The following is a 13,655-nucleotide window of genomic DNA, read 5'->3' as shown; positions in this document are numbered from 1 at the left end:
ATTATTTTTGAAAATTTTGTATTGAGTGTAATATTTCTGAAAATTCATAAAAAAGTGTATTATTTAAAAAAAATAGCCATTAAATATGGGGTAATATTTTAGAAAATTGATTTGGTCCAATTTTGCAACAAATATATGGTAGGTCCTTCACAAAAAACTCATTTTGGGCATTCAAAAAATGGAAAATGAATTTTTTTGTCCAAAGAAAATGAAAAATCCCTTAGGCAACATTGTTTGCCATTCCAAGATGCATCTTTGTGCATAATATGAGATTATTTGAACAAACTATGGCATGAATGTGGCCATAACCTTGATCATTTGGCTTGAAAGCCATGAATTTTCACACATGATAGCTCATTCTGAGAACACTTTTTTAAAAGAATTATTGTATTACAAGTTTATTATTTTTCATGGTAACTTGGTCACATATAATGACACAATCCAAAGGTTTTTCAGTTTTTTGAATTTTTTATACCCGTTTGAAAATGCGGTCAAAACTGTGGGCATGACCGTTCCTAGCTAGTGGTTAAATATTGGAAAAATTTTGGTGTTTCTCTGATTTAATAGATACTTATGTACCTAGAAATGATTTTTGAAAAAAAAAATAAAGATCAAACTATGAGACAGCTGCGGTTCAAATCTGATCCGCTTCCAGCTGAATCGGCGAAAATTTGTTCTTTTCACGAGAGGTGTGTCAAATCTTTTGACACCCTACCATTTGATCAATTATAAATTAAATATGTCCTAATATTTTATAAAAATGATTTGGTCCAATTTTGCAACAAATATAGTATAGGTCCTTCAAAAAACATATTTTGGACACTCGAAAAATGTTTTAAAATAGCTATAAAGATCAGAAATGCATACAAATTGGTGCTCATCCATAAAATGTGGTCTAACTTGAGTGAAAATTTGTGTGATACCCTTTTACAATATAGTTTTGATAGCTACTTCAAAAAATCCCTCTATTTTTAGTACTTGGAAACTTTTTTAAATCACTGATTTTCCGAACCAATCAGAACTCTTCTCACAGATCGATGACATGGCGCCTATTCATCCATCCACCCATCCAGCCATCCATATCTCCATCCCACATCCATCCATCCATCTATCTACAGAAAAGAAAAAGAATAAGAATAAGAGATACCCCCCAAGCAGCCCAAGCCTTAGATCAAACCCCTCCCCCATCGCACCCCTCCTCTCTCCTCCCAATCTCCTTGCTGCCGCCGCCAGCTCCTCCCCGTCCCGGCCCCTCCCCCTCCTCCTCGACCATGCCTCGTCGGAGAGAGAGAGGCGTCGCCCCCAGCGACTACGGCTGTTCCCCCCTCCTTCCTCCTCCTTCGCGCCTCGACCACGCCGCGCCGCCACGGCGCGCTGCCGCTGCTATTTATTCCCTCCAAATCACCATTGCCCACAGCAGCAAGGAATCAAGATCCAATCCCCTCCCCTCCCATCCACTCCTCCCCCGCGGCAACAGAGATCCAGCCAGATCCGCCTAGTTCCATGGCGACCGCCGGCAACGCCCCCGCTCCCGCAAGCGCGTCGAGGCCACCGTCCTCAAGCACGCGCGCGACGGAAGTGCCTTCACTCGCTGGTAACTTCCGTTCCCCACTCCCTTCTCCCGCTCCGCTGCTTCTCTGATGACCCTCCCCCGCTCCCTTCTCTTGCTCCGTTGCTTCTCCGATGAGTGAGTGATTGAGTGAATGACTAGTTTGTTTGGTTGGTTTCAGCGAGGTGTGCAACAAGAACATAGCCATCGTCCTCATCGACCTTCACAGCTGCAGCCTCGACTCCAAGATAGGCCTCAGCCTCGATGCGTCTCAGCTCCTCACCTCTTCCAACGCATCTTCCGTTTGGGCGGCCGGGCTGGAGGCTGGAGCAGATCTGGAGTTTAATTTTCCATAGTCAGGTTGTAATAATTTTCAACTTATAGCCGGGTTTCTCTGCTCTCAGTAACTTGTAGTTTTGTGAATGTTCTCATGTTGATTCTATCTTCCGCCTGGCTCAAACATTATAACAGCCTACTCGTTTTTAGAAGGAGTGGTAGTATTAGTTAGTTTTTCTTGGAGGACAGTAAGATCATGCTTTGATCTTGTATGCTACTATGGTTATTTTGTAGGTAGTATTTGCCAAAGGTTGGAGGTCAACGGTCGTCACAAGCCTACAAGAGAATATATTGACAGAGAGTGTAATGGTGTAAAACCACCCAATAATTCTGGCGAAGTTGATCCCTGGACCGCGTGGGCGTACAGACCACGGACCATCTCGTTGTTACTGATGGGAACCTGCTTTTTAATGTGAGCTCCTGCTGGATCTCTTTTACCTGTGGAGTTATTTTTAGTTTTTCTACAGAGATTCTTACAACAATGATGTTAGTAATGCACCGCTAATGGTTGACCTACTATGGCATTTTACAATTGTTAAGATCCACTGGTAAAAAAAGGGCCTGTTGTCCCGGTTCGTAAGGGCTTTTTGTCTCGGTTCCTGAACCGGGACTAAAGGGTCGGTACTAATGCCCTGCCCCTTTAGTCCCGCTTTAATCCAGAACCGGGACTGATGGGCCAACACGTGGCCTGTGCGCGGAGCCCAGGCAGGAGACCCTTTGATCCCGGTTGGTGGCACCAACCGGGACCAATAGGCATCCATGCGTCAGCATTTCTGTGGTTGGGGTTTTTTTTTTTTTTTGAAAGGGGGTTGGGGGTTTTGGGGTGTTAACTTAGGTGTTTCATATATTGTGTTAGCTAGCTATAATTAATAGAGAGAAGTGTCCTCTCTTATGTCCGTGCTTGGTTGACGCTACGTACTGTACATACGTATAGAGAGGACTAGACACGCTAGCTAGCTAGTAAGCAAACGAAGGAAACAGAAGATCGTCATGAACATATATGCAAATAGAGAGAAGTGATATCGACCACCTTTCTTTCTTCGAGAGATTGGTCAAAAAACAAGTTCTCGTATATCTATCCGACACTATCGGCTACATATATACAATAATTATCTCTTACAAATATAATCATATGGACTCATGGTCCACATAGTATTCTCCGTCTTCAGCGATCACGTGGTTAAGAAAGAATGTTGTCAATTCCTTTTGAATTGCTCGCATGCGAGCTGGTGCTAGGAGTTCATCCCGCTTCCGAAACATCTAATTTAAATAAGGGGGTCAATATATATATATATATATACATATATATATATATATATATATATATATATATGAATGAATGAAACTCAACACAAATGATGGTAATAAAATAAAATCGTGAATGTTGTTATTTACGTACTTCATATTGTTCGTCAGTGTAGCCCCGCTCACAGGTCGTGTGGCAGATGGACTCGCAAACGTAGTATCCACAGAAATCATTCCCTTTTTTCTGCCACAACCACTTTACAAGAAATAGAGGTCAATCAAACTGATAAGCAAGAATGCCAAATCAATAGGAGATGCGCGAAACATGCTACTATAGTACTTACTTTCGGGTGTCTAAATTGCAGGTTCTTCGGGAGTTCTGGAGCTTTTTTGGAGAATTTTTTCCAAACCCTACCAGACAAAGAAAACAATTACTTGATATATCAGGAAATGAACAAAGTTGCTGATATGGTGGATAATGATCGATTTAACTTACTTCTCGAGCAGTCGAGTCATGTCCGCATAGTCCTGGGGATCTTTTCGTTTTGAGTCTAAGACAGTTACTAGTCCCTGCTCAAGCTTAATCTCTAGGAGAATATAATGATAACTGCACACACATGCATAACTCATCAATTACATTACTATAATCTTGACTAATATATATAAGGGAAACCGAATACGCACAAGACAGTAACACTCACTTGAAGTTGTAAGGAAAGAGTATTATATCTTTGTTTTCATTTATTACCAACGATCATAGCAAGTTGGCCTCGGTATCTGCGGCATGAAATTTAACCTGAGTTGCATCTATGAGATATGTGTTAATGAATCCAATATCACCGACTTGTCTTTTCTTCAATTCGGCGATCTTCATTCTGTATAATATAGTGAAGATGATTATAAATACATGCAATGAAAGAGCTGAGCTATATAGAGAGACTTAATGACAGAAGTAGTACTACTTACAGACAGTAGCAGGTGACCGTTGTTTTATCGAGGGCCAATTGATTGAAAAACTGAAAGAACTCCTCAAATGGAACATGCAATAGTTCAATTCCAACGAGGTCATGCTCCTTTTTAACTTTCACATACAAAGACTCCTCCCCCCAGAGTCTCTGCAGATTTTCAAGTACCAATCATGCAATCTTCGCATCATCATTGATAGAGATCTTTCATCTTTGACGAGAGGCTTCCCGTACTCGTATCATTGTATCTGCACCTCCATGGGTTCATAATGTACATCGTCAGGCAGGTAATCGGCAAGATTGCTATAACCGGGCACCATCCTCGGATCATTAGCGACGTTGTCGCTAGGCACCTTGAGCGGGGGGCACGATTGCTTCGGTTGTTCGCCGAGCTGGGCAATTTGTTTCCCAGCTCGTCGTTCTTTCAGCCTTTGATCACTGACAGTACTTCCCACCGCTCCGCTTCGGCAAATTCCTTTCCAATAATGCGCTCATAGTTTCCTTTCGGCGGAGACTTGGGTGATTTTGTCAAGGCAGCCAGAGTGCGCTTCGCTTTCACCAGATCTACCTTCTCCTCCGGAGGTGGATGTCTCTTTGCTTTCAACACTTGAAACCAGTCATCCACTTCGGTTCGCGTGATCTTCGCGTTCTCCTCCGGGGTCCTCTCGTATGGTAAATTCTCTGGAGTCTTCAGAGAAGGACCGAATCTGTATGTTCTCCCGCCTCTGGCTGTACTACTAGACGCCGGCCGAGCAGACGGAGCGGCTATCTTCTTTACTTGCTTACGAGGCGGAGGAGAAGGACTACGACATGCCGGAGCAACTGGAGCAGTGGCGGGTCCCTTCCGCCCTTGCTGACGAGGTAGAGAAGGAGGAGGCTGGCTGCTCGGGCGCGTCGGCGCAGGCGGAGAAGGAGGCGGAGTGCCGCCACGTGCCGTAGAAGGAGCCAGTCGAGTGCCCTGATCGTCACTTGCCGGAGGAGGAGGCGGTGGAGGAGGCGGAGTGCCCTGACTCGCCGGAGGAGGAGGCAGTGGAGGAGGCGGAGTGCCCTGACTTGCCGGAGGAGGAGGAGGAGGCGGAGGCGTCCAGTTCGGAAGGTTGATGAGCTCCTTCCGCCATAGGCATGGAGTCTTCAGAGCAGACCCTAGCCTAGTCTCCCCTTCACCGGTAGGGTGGTCAAGCTGGAGGTCCTCAAATCCCTCCGTTATTTCATCCACCATCACCCTAGCATATCCTTCTGGAATCGGCCGGCAGTGAAAAGTTGCGCCGGGTTCAGTAGGATAAATAGAGCCAACAGCCGACCTTCAAATTCATCCATTGCGTCATAAGGTGGCAATTTTGAGACCCCGTGATAGCATCCATGGGATAGCTGGCAGGAGCCGTCAAGGCATGCTCCGGCTGAAGCAGCTCGATGGAAGCCACGCTGCTTCTCCGCTGAGATGGCGGGGTAGCTTCGGGGGAGGCTTCGGCAGTACGTTTGCTGCGATTTGCTTCTTGTTCCTCTATCGCTTGTACCCTTACTTGCAGCACCTGCATTTGGGTCTGCTGCAATTTTTTCCTCCTCTCCTGGGATTTGTAACCGCCTGCGTCCAGAAACCCAACCTTCCATGGAATGGAGCCTGGCGTGCCTCGTGTCCGTCCAGGGTGCTCAGGATTCCCGAGGGCCATTGTGAGCTCCTCGTTCTCTCTATCTGGAAAGAACGTCCCTTGCTGCACTGCTTCGATATACTGCTGAAGCTTCCTGACTGGTATGTCCATTTGATCGTTCGTCCAAATGCACTTCCCTGTTACAGGGTCCAAGGTTCCGCCAGCCCCGAAGAACCAAGTCCGGCAACGGTCTGGCCAGTTAATTGTCTCTGGTTCGATCCCTTTATCAACCAGATCATTCTCAGTCTTGGCCCACTTAGGCCGGGCTACGAGGTAGCCACCTGACCCCGTGCGATGGTGATGCTTCTTCTTCGCAGCATTTTGCTTGTTTGTCGCCGACATCTTCTTACTCTTTTCCGATGTCTTGTGGGACACAAATGCGAGCCAGTGATCTCTGATCTTCTCATATCTGCCCTTGAATTCTGGTGTCTCTTTATTTTTGACAAATTTATTCAGCTCTTTCTTCCACCTCCTGAATAGTTCTGCCATCCTCTTAAGAGCAAAAGACTTGATTAATTTCTCTTTAACTGGGTTCTCTGGATCATCCTCTGGCGGTAGGGTGAAATTTGACTTCAGCTCAGTCCAAAGATCATTTTTCTGCATATCATTGACATAAGACACCTCAGGGTCTTCTGTAGCCGGCTTTAACCATTGCTGGATGCTGATCGGGATCTTGTCCCTAACCAAAACCCCGCACTGAGCAACAAATGCACTCTTTGTCCGGAGGGGTTCAATCGGTTGGCCGTCGGGCGCGATTGCTATGATCTCAAACTTTTCATCCGAGCTCAACTTTTTCTTCGGGCCTCGTCTCTTTACTGAAGTTGTGCTCGATCCGGAGGGCTAGAAAAAAGAACAAAGACTTAATTAATATGTGTACATACCAAAACAATGAATGCATCAATTAGCTAGTCAACAGAAGCTTAACTAATATATATACCTGGCCAGACTCGGTTCGGTCACCGGAGACGTCATCACGGTCTCCTTCTTGCACCGGCATTGGGTCACCGGAGCCTTCCTCATGGTCTCCTTGCACCGGCATTAGGTCACCGGAGCCATCATAATCATAGCCAGCTGCTTCCAGACCATCGGTGTCTTGAGAAACAACGAGCAGACGGCATCACTTCCTCGTGCGATTATGTCCCCCAACAACTCTTCTTGTACTTCGTCTCGGGCAGTGTCCATAGTTTCTACAAATATTTACAACATGGCAATTATTATTCAAACATGACAGATGGATATATTAGTGGCAAACGTAGAACTAATATTAATTAGTAGCCTCGATGCTGCTTCTCTAGGGTTTGGGGTGACCTCGACGCTGCTTCTCTAGGGTTTGGGGTGGCCTCGACAATGCTTCAAGGATAAAAAAAGAAGAGGAAGAAGAAAACAAAGAGGAGAAGAAAGAATAGAGGAGTAATTTTTTTATCGGGAACGAGGGTCGTCGAGGGTCACCGAGCGGTAGAGGAAACCCTAAATAGCAAGTATCGTGGGTGAGATACATGTGGCCGTCGGTGTCGGACACTACATCCACGTCCCACAAGTGACATGGGCGTCGAAGCCCGCGCCACTTGTGGGACATGGATGTAGTGTCCGACACCGATGGCCACATGTATCTCACACCGACGATACTTTCTATTTAGGGTTTCCGCTACCGCTCGGCGACCCTGACCCTCGACGACCCTCGTTCCCGATAAAATAAAGAGGAAGAAGAAGAAAAAAAAGAGAGAAGAAGAGGAAGAAGAAGAAAAAAAAATGAGGAGAAGAAATCTCCTCTACCGCTCGGCGACCCTGACCCTCGACGACCCTCGTTCCCGATAAAATAAAGAGGAAGAAGAAGAAAAAAAAGAGAAGAAGAGGAAGAAGAAGAAAAAAAAGAGAAGAAGAGGAAGAAGAAGAAAAAAAGAGGAGAAGAAAGATTTCTTCTCTTCTCCTCTCTTTTTTTTCTTCTTCTTCCTCTTCTTCTCTTTTTTTCTCCTCTTTTTTTTTCTTCTTCTTCCTTTTCTTCTTTTTTCTTCTTCTTCTTCCTCTTTATTTTATCGGGAACGAGGGTCGTCGAGCGGTAGAGGAAACCCTAAATAGCAAGTATCGTGGGTGTGAGATACATGTGGCCATCGGTGTCGGACACTACATCCACGTCCCACAAGTGACGTGGGCGTCGAAGCCCGCGCCACTTGTGGGACGTGGATGTAGTGTCCGACACCGACGGTACATGTATCTCACACCGACGATACTTTCTATTTAGGGTTTCTCCTCTACCGCTCGGCGACCCTCGACGACCCTCATTCCCGATAAAATAAAGAGGAAGAAGAAGAAAAAAAAAGAGGAGAAGAAAGAATAGAGAAGAAGAACTCCTCTATTCTTTCTTCTCCTCTTTTTTTCTTCTTCCTCTTCTTTTTTTATCCTCTTCTTCCTCTCATGTTCGATGACCCTCGACCCCTCGGCGACCCTAGACCCCCTCTCGACCCCTTCATGTCGAAGTTATCGGGTAGGGGGTATATCGACAACGACATACCCGATACATGCATACATACATACATACATACATATCACATGCATCCATACATATATGAACAAAATTAATATCTACCAATTAACAACCTAAATAAAAAACTAATACATATAGGAAGAAGAAGAAAAAGAAGAGAAGAAAGAATAGAGGATAAGACTTCCTCTTCTTCTCCCTCTTCTTCCCCTTCTTCCTCGCCTCTCTCATGAATGTCCGACGTTCTTGTCGTGGTTTTGTCATGGCAGATGTCCTAGAGAAAGGACTTAGTCGTGGAGCCATCGCGACGGGTTAGCTTGAAGGGGTTAAAGCGGACACAAGGACACAAGAGAGTTTATACTAGTTCGGCCCCTTCGATGAAGGTAAAAGCCTACGTCTAGTTGTTATGGAATTGATGGGGTTTCGATGACCAGGGAGCAAACAAGCTTCGCCTATGTCTCGAGTTGTTGTCTGTTGTCCTTGAACCGCCGCCGGGTCGTCCCCTTATATACACGGGTGATTCCCGTCGGCTTACGGAGTCCCAATACCGGCTCATAGATGTGTCCGGTTTGGTCTCTACTTATTCCTAACTTACAATACAGGTTAACTACTAACACTGGTTTACGGCTACAGGCCTTGAACCGACCATGGGCCCTGAGCCCTCCTCTGTCTTCTTGGGCTTTAACATACTTAACTACTGACGAAGTTAACCCGCCCCAGATAGGCCGGTTTACGCCCAGTAGTAATATCCCCAACATTAGGCCCCAGATTGATTTGAACGGGTTCATGTCAATCCTTTAATAAAAGCTTCACCTTCAACATCTTCTTATAAATTGGTAAACCGCCATGATGTCATCTTCTCTAATTACTGTAAACCAGAATGACGTCACATGTCATAACGAAGCTATCCATTATGCTTCTTTGTTTAATAGATCGGCGGAAATCGAGGCGACAGCTCCGTTTTGTGGCCCCTTGATTGTCGCGTCTGACTCATGTTCTTTCGCCTTATAAATAGGACCGAAGGGTCATTTCTTTTCTCCTTCCGTGCCTTCTTCGTCTTCCTCGCGTCGCCAGCCTCAGAGCTCCGCCGCCGCCGTCGACCTCTACTTCATCCTTGGCCGCTGCATCAACCTGAGCGCACCAGAACATCGCGGCAACCTTCCGCATCTTCCTCAGCTCCGGTAAATCTTCTATCCTTTCCCCCGCAGATCTGGCCTAGGGTTTCGCAGTTCTTCAGTGTTCATCGTCTGCCTCTTGCTCATACGATAGATCTTTAGATGAATCCGCAAATCTTTACTCTGTGCAATGATAGTTGTTTGACCTTCGCCTTCACTTATGCATCTCAAACCATAGATCTATATGAATATTTTGCTCATTGGTTCGGTACTGCTCCTTTGAACCTCTAAGTATTTATCTCTTTTCTGAACTTGCTTTAGATCCAATGCTGTAAAGAAATCTTGTGAAACCTGTTTCTGCGTACTTGTCCATCCGCAATCTCAGCTTTTCAATGCTTAGATCAGGCGGTTTAACCTTATAGAAAAATTTCCAAACCGGTATATGCCATTAGTCCCCTTGTTGAACCGCCAGATGTTGGTTGCTTCATGAAACTCCGGTTCAGATAGTTCTGTCTCCGGTTTAACAGTGCACATACCAACGTACCTTGATCAAATGCATTTTTTGAACCGGGATCTTCTACCTTGTAGATTCCATCATGGCCAAGCAAGTATATGAGTGCAATTGGGTTCCTTCTCGCGTCACAGAGGATCAACTGGACGATTTTGTCCTGATTGGCGCTTTAGGCAGCAGATAGCATCCATTGGAGGGCTCCTGGCAAAGAATGCCCTCCCACACCTCGAGAAGGAGAGGTTGTTGTTTTCGTAGATCACTTAGCCCGGGGCTTTAAGCCACCCGGTTCTAAATTTTACCGGGATGTTTTAGCCGATTTCCAACTCCATCCGCAAGACACTGGCCCCAACTCTGTCACAAATATGTGTCACTTCCAAGTGCTCTGTGAGGTGTTCTTTCAAGAGGAGCCCACAGTGGAATTGTTCAGAGACCTTTTCCATCTAAACCGCCGTACTGAGTTTACTGATGGCTCTAATACGGAGTTGGGTGGCGTGGCGATTCAGAAAAGGAACGAGGTCACATACCCTCACGCCAAGCTGCACAGTCACCCCAAGGAGTGGAATCAGACATGGTTCTACTACAAAGACACCTTCCCTGCTGGTGAGAATCCCTTGCCTGGCTTTCGTCCGGAGCGGCTCAGCAATACACACCCTTTTCCTCAAAGATTGACTGCCCAGGAGAGAAGTAAATATGGTCCCCAACTGTAAAAGCTCAGAGCCTTTATGGCCAACGGTTTAACAGGGGTTGATCTCGCTCGCTGCTGGATATCATGGAGCATACTGCCCCTTAGTCAGCGCTCCAATTTGATGTGCGAGTATACTGACACTGTTGATGACCCACTGCGACATTCAAAAATCCAGCTCTCCGATGAAGAAATCACAGTGGCTGTGAATAAGATGCTGAATGAATCGGAACACGTCTGCGCTAGAACCGGCCTGCTTCCCTTCTGTGCCACCAACAAACCGCAAGCTGTAAGACTTTGATTTTTCTCTTTGCTGAATCTGTTATTGATATGTTTGGTCATTGTTTAATATCAGTGCCTGCGTAATCAGGGCAATGATCTGTTTTGGAGCAAAAAACTGCCGCAGGAGAAACCAGAAAAATTAGACAAACCGGAAAGAGCAACTCGGCAAAAAACTAAAGCTGTGAAGAAGACTACCCACAGGAAAAGAACCACTGCATCTTCTAATCCGGCCCTTGATGATGATGTGGATAATCCAGACTTTGAGGTAGAGCTTGACTCACTTGGTTTATTTTTCATGCGTCTTATTGATGATATTTGTCAGGATGATGCCAAAGCCAGCCACGCGGATGTTGCAGAGGTAATTATTCTCTCTTCCGATTCAGAAACTTTGCCTTCACAAAAAATCCGCCAGGCAAAACGGAAAGTTAAATTTTCTCATCCTCTTGCTTATTTGGATCCTAAATTTCTTATGAAGACCCAACAACACGAACCTCGTCGCACAACCCGGCACAGCGGCCAGGTAGTTACCTCCGCCGGTTTACCGAATAGTCCGGTTCGGAAACGCCATTCAGAGGTCTCTAATTTGCTTGTCAGTGCTTGCCCTAAAGCAGGTTGCTTTCGTCAACCTCTTAATCCGTCTGACTCCGATTACCAGGTTACTTCCCACTCATCTTCTGGCGAGTCATCGGCTACTCAGCTTCCACCGCTTAAAATGGTGCTTGGGTAAGCTATACTTATTGTGATATTTGCAATACATCGCCTTAGAACATATGTTGTATTTGATTTTATTAATCTTCTCAGCGCCAAACCTAGGCCAAGCAAGAAGGCCCGCCTGGACAAAGCGGCCGAAGAAGATGTCGTTCTTGAAGCAGGCAAGACACCCAATGTTGAAGCGGCTATTCCTGAGGATATTCCCAACGATCCACCGCAGCAAGATGATGATCTTATTGCTGAAGAGAGACCTACTGATACCTCAGGTCCTGTCAATCAGCCCACAGGTTCCATCCGGATTGAAAGCTCCACCGGTCCAGCAAAACCTACTGACAAGCCAACAGCTCCAGTGCAAGCCGGCGGTACCAAGGATGATGAGGTTGTCATTACTGGCACTGGCCATACTGAGCCAAGCAATCCTGTTGCTTTATCCAAACATTCTGCCAAGGAAGAATTTGCTGCCTTTGGCAAAGGCAAGTGGAACGCTGATCTGACGACTTACGCTGCTCTGAACGCCCAAGATATCCATTCCGGCTATCTGAACCGGCTGTATACCAGTCGCGACTATGAAGCCGGTCTGGTTAATATGATGAAAGATAAATATGAGGTAACTTCCATATGCTCCTTCCTGCTTGTATGCTTCCATTCTTGCTGACTCTCCTAGCCCCCAAGGGCCAGTTTGTAATATTCTTTCAAACCGGGACTTCATAATATAAATCTTGATGCTTTGAAATTCGCTGATGTAGCCCCCAAGGGCCGGTTCAACTTAGAGTAGTTAAACTGGTACTTTAAGTAATTGAAATTGCCGCATCAGAATATATATGAGCAAATAGCCATTAGCCCCCAAGTGCCAAGTTGAATACTTATATTGATCTTGGGACTTTGTAAACAATTGAAAGATGAAGATCGAATATGCATTAGCCCCCAAGTGCTAAGTGCATAACTTGTTATGTGGTTGGTACTTGAATCCTTATACCGATTTGTTGAAGCATATATCTGTATGCATGCAGGCGGAGCTGAAGACGAAAGAAAACCAAGTCATCGATCTCCAAGAAAACCTGAAAACCCAACAGGCTGAAACCTCCAAAGCAAAAGAGGAATTGGCCAGCGCTTTAAGCGCCATGGAACAACTTAAGGAGAACTTCAAGAAGAAACGGGCGGATTGGGCCACTGAAAAGTCCGATTTGATCAAACAAGCAGAGGATGCCGAGGCTGCACTAAAACCAGTGGCAGATGAACTGACCAGCATAAAGCGGCACGTGCATGCCATGACCACTGCTATCTTTGGTAAGCCAGCTTGCCTTCTGAATTGGCTCTGCCTTCTTACAAAGTTGCCGGTTTATTAACCCTTTATGGTATTTCAGGGACACGCATTGGTCACTTGGGGTCAGATGTGCGGAAGAAATTGAAAGCCGCCTATACATTGGTTGAACAATTGTATACTGGTGCCCAGCGGATCATCTGTACCGCATCTCATAACAAACTGGCGCCCACTTTGATTCAAGATACTCTGATGAAACTGTCAGTGCTTCCTGCCCGGGTTGAAGAGCTGAAGAAATCTGCTGCTCGAACCGGTGCAATCAATGCCTTAATCCGGGCAAAAGCCTGGGTGCCGGATTTTGATCCTATTGAAGCGACTCAGGGCTATCCCAGCTTGAAGGAAGACGGGTCAGAATTTGGTGAAGCGGATCTGCGAGCAATAAACTGGGAGGTACGTCCGCTAGCTTGTCAGTTGGCTGAGGAAGCAGACTTGTCTCATTATCAAGCGCAATATGACAGTCAGAACAAGCGAATAGCTGCAACAATCCATGAATCGGAAAATCTGATCCCTCCAATCCGTAAGCATACTTACGCTCCCGATATTGACCCGTCATTGCTGATCCATGATGAAGCTGTTTTTCAAGCATTAATGGGAATCGACTGGACAACTGTGGATTTCCAGCCATTGGGTAGAGAAACGGAGGCTGAAGCGGCGCAGGATGACCCACAACCATCAGGCCAGGCTGGTGACCAAGCTTGAACCGGAAGCCGGTTTTAAAACTGCCTCTCCTTTGCGAAAAACAATTATATTATTATGGGCACCATGTTGCCTTGTAATAGGCTAGTTGATACCTTTGATGTTGATATGCCTTCG

At 45.9% G+C, this 13,655-nt stretch overlaps 1 long non-coding RNA gene across 1 annotated transcript; it reads left to right on the top strand.

Moving 5' to 3' along the window:
* The first annotated feature begins 1,171 nt into the window (after positions 1 to 1,171).
* Positions 1,172 to 2,424, top strand: LOC119298825. Its single transcript, XR_005145983.1, has 2 exons — positions 1,172 to 1,594; positions 1,731 to 2,424. It is a non-coding gene; the product is annotated as an uncharacterized LOC119298825 (long non-coding RNA).
* Positions 2,425 to 13,655: the final 11,231 nt, after the last annotated feature.

Source organism: Triticum dicoccoides, chromosome 5A (assembly GCF_002162155.2).
Source record: "Triticum dicoccoides isolate Atlit2015 ecotype Zavitan chromosome 5A, WEW_v2.0, whole genome shotgun sequence".
NCBI classification, from domain to species: Eukaryota; Viridiplantae; Streptophyta; class Magnoliopsida; order Poales; family Poaceae; genus Triticum; species Triticum dicoccoides.
Note: the sequence above shows the minus strand (reverse complement) of the source record. Positions and strands in the feature narration are given on the sequence as shown.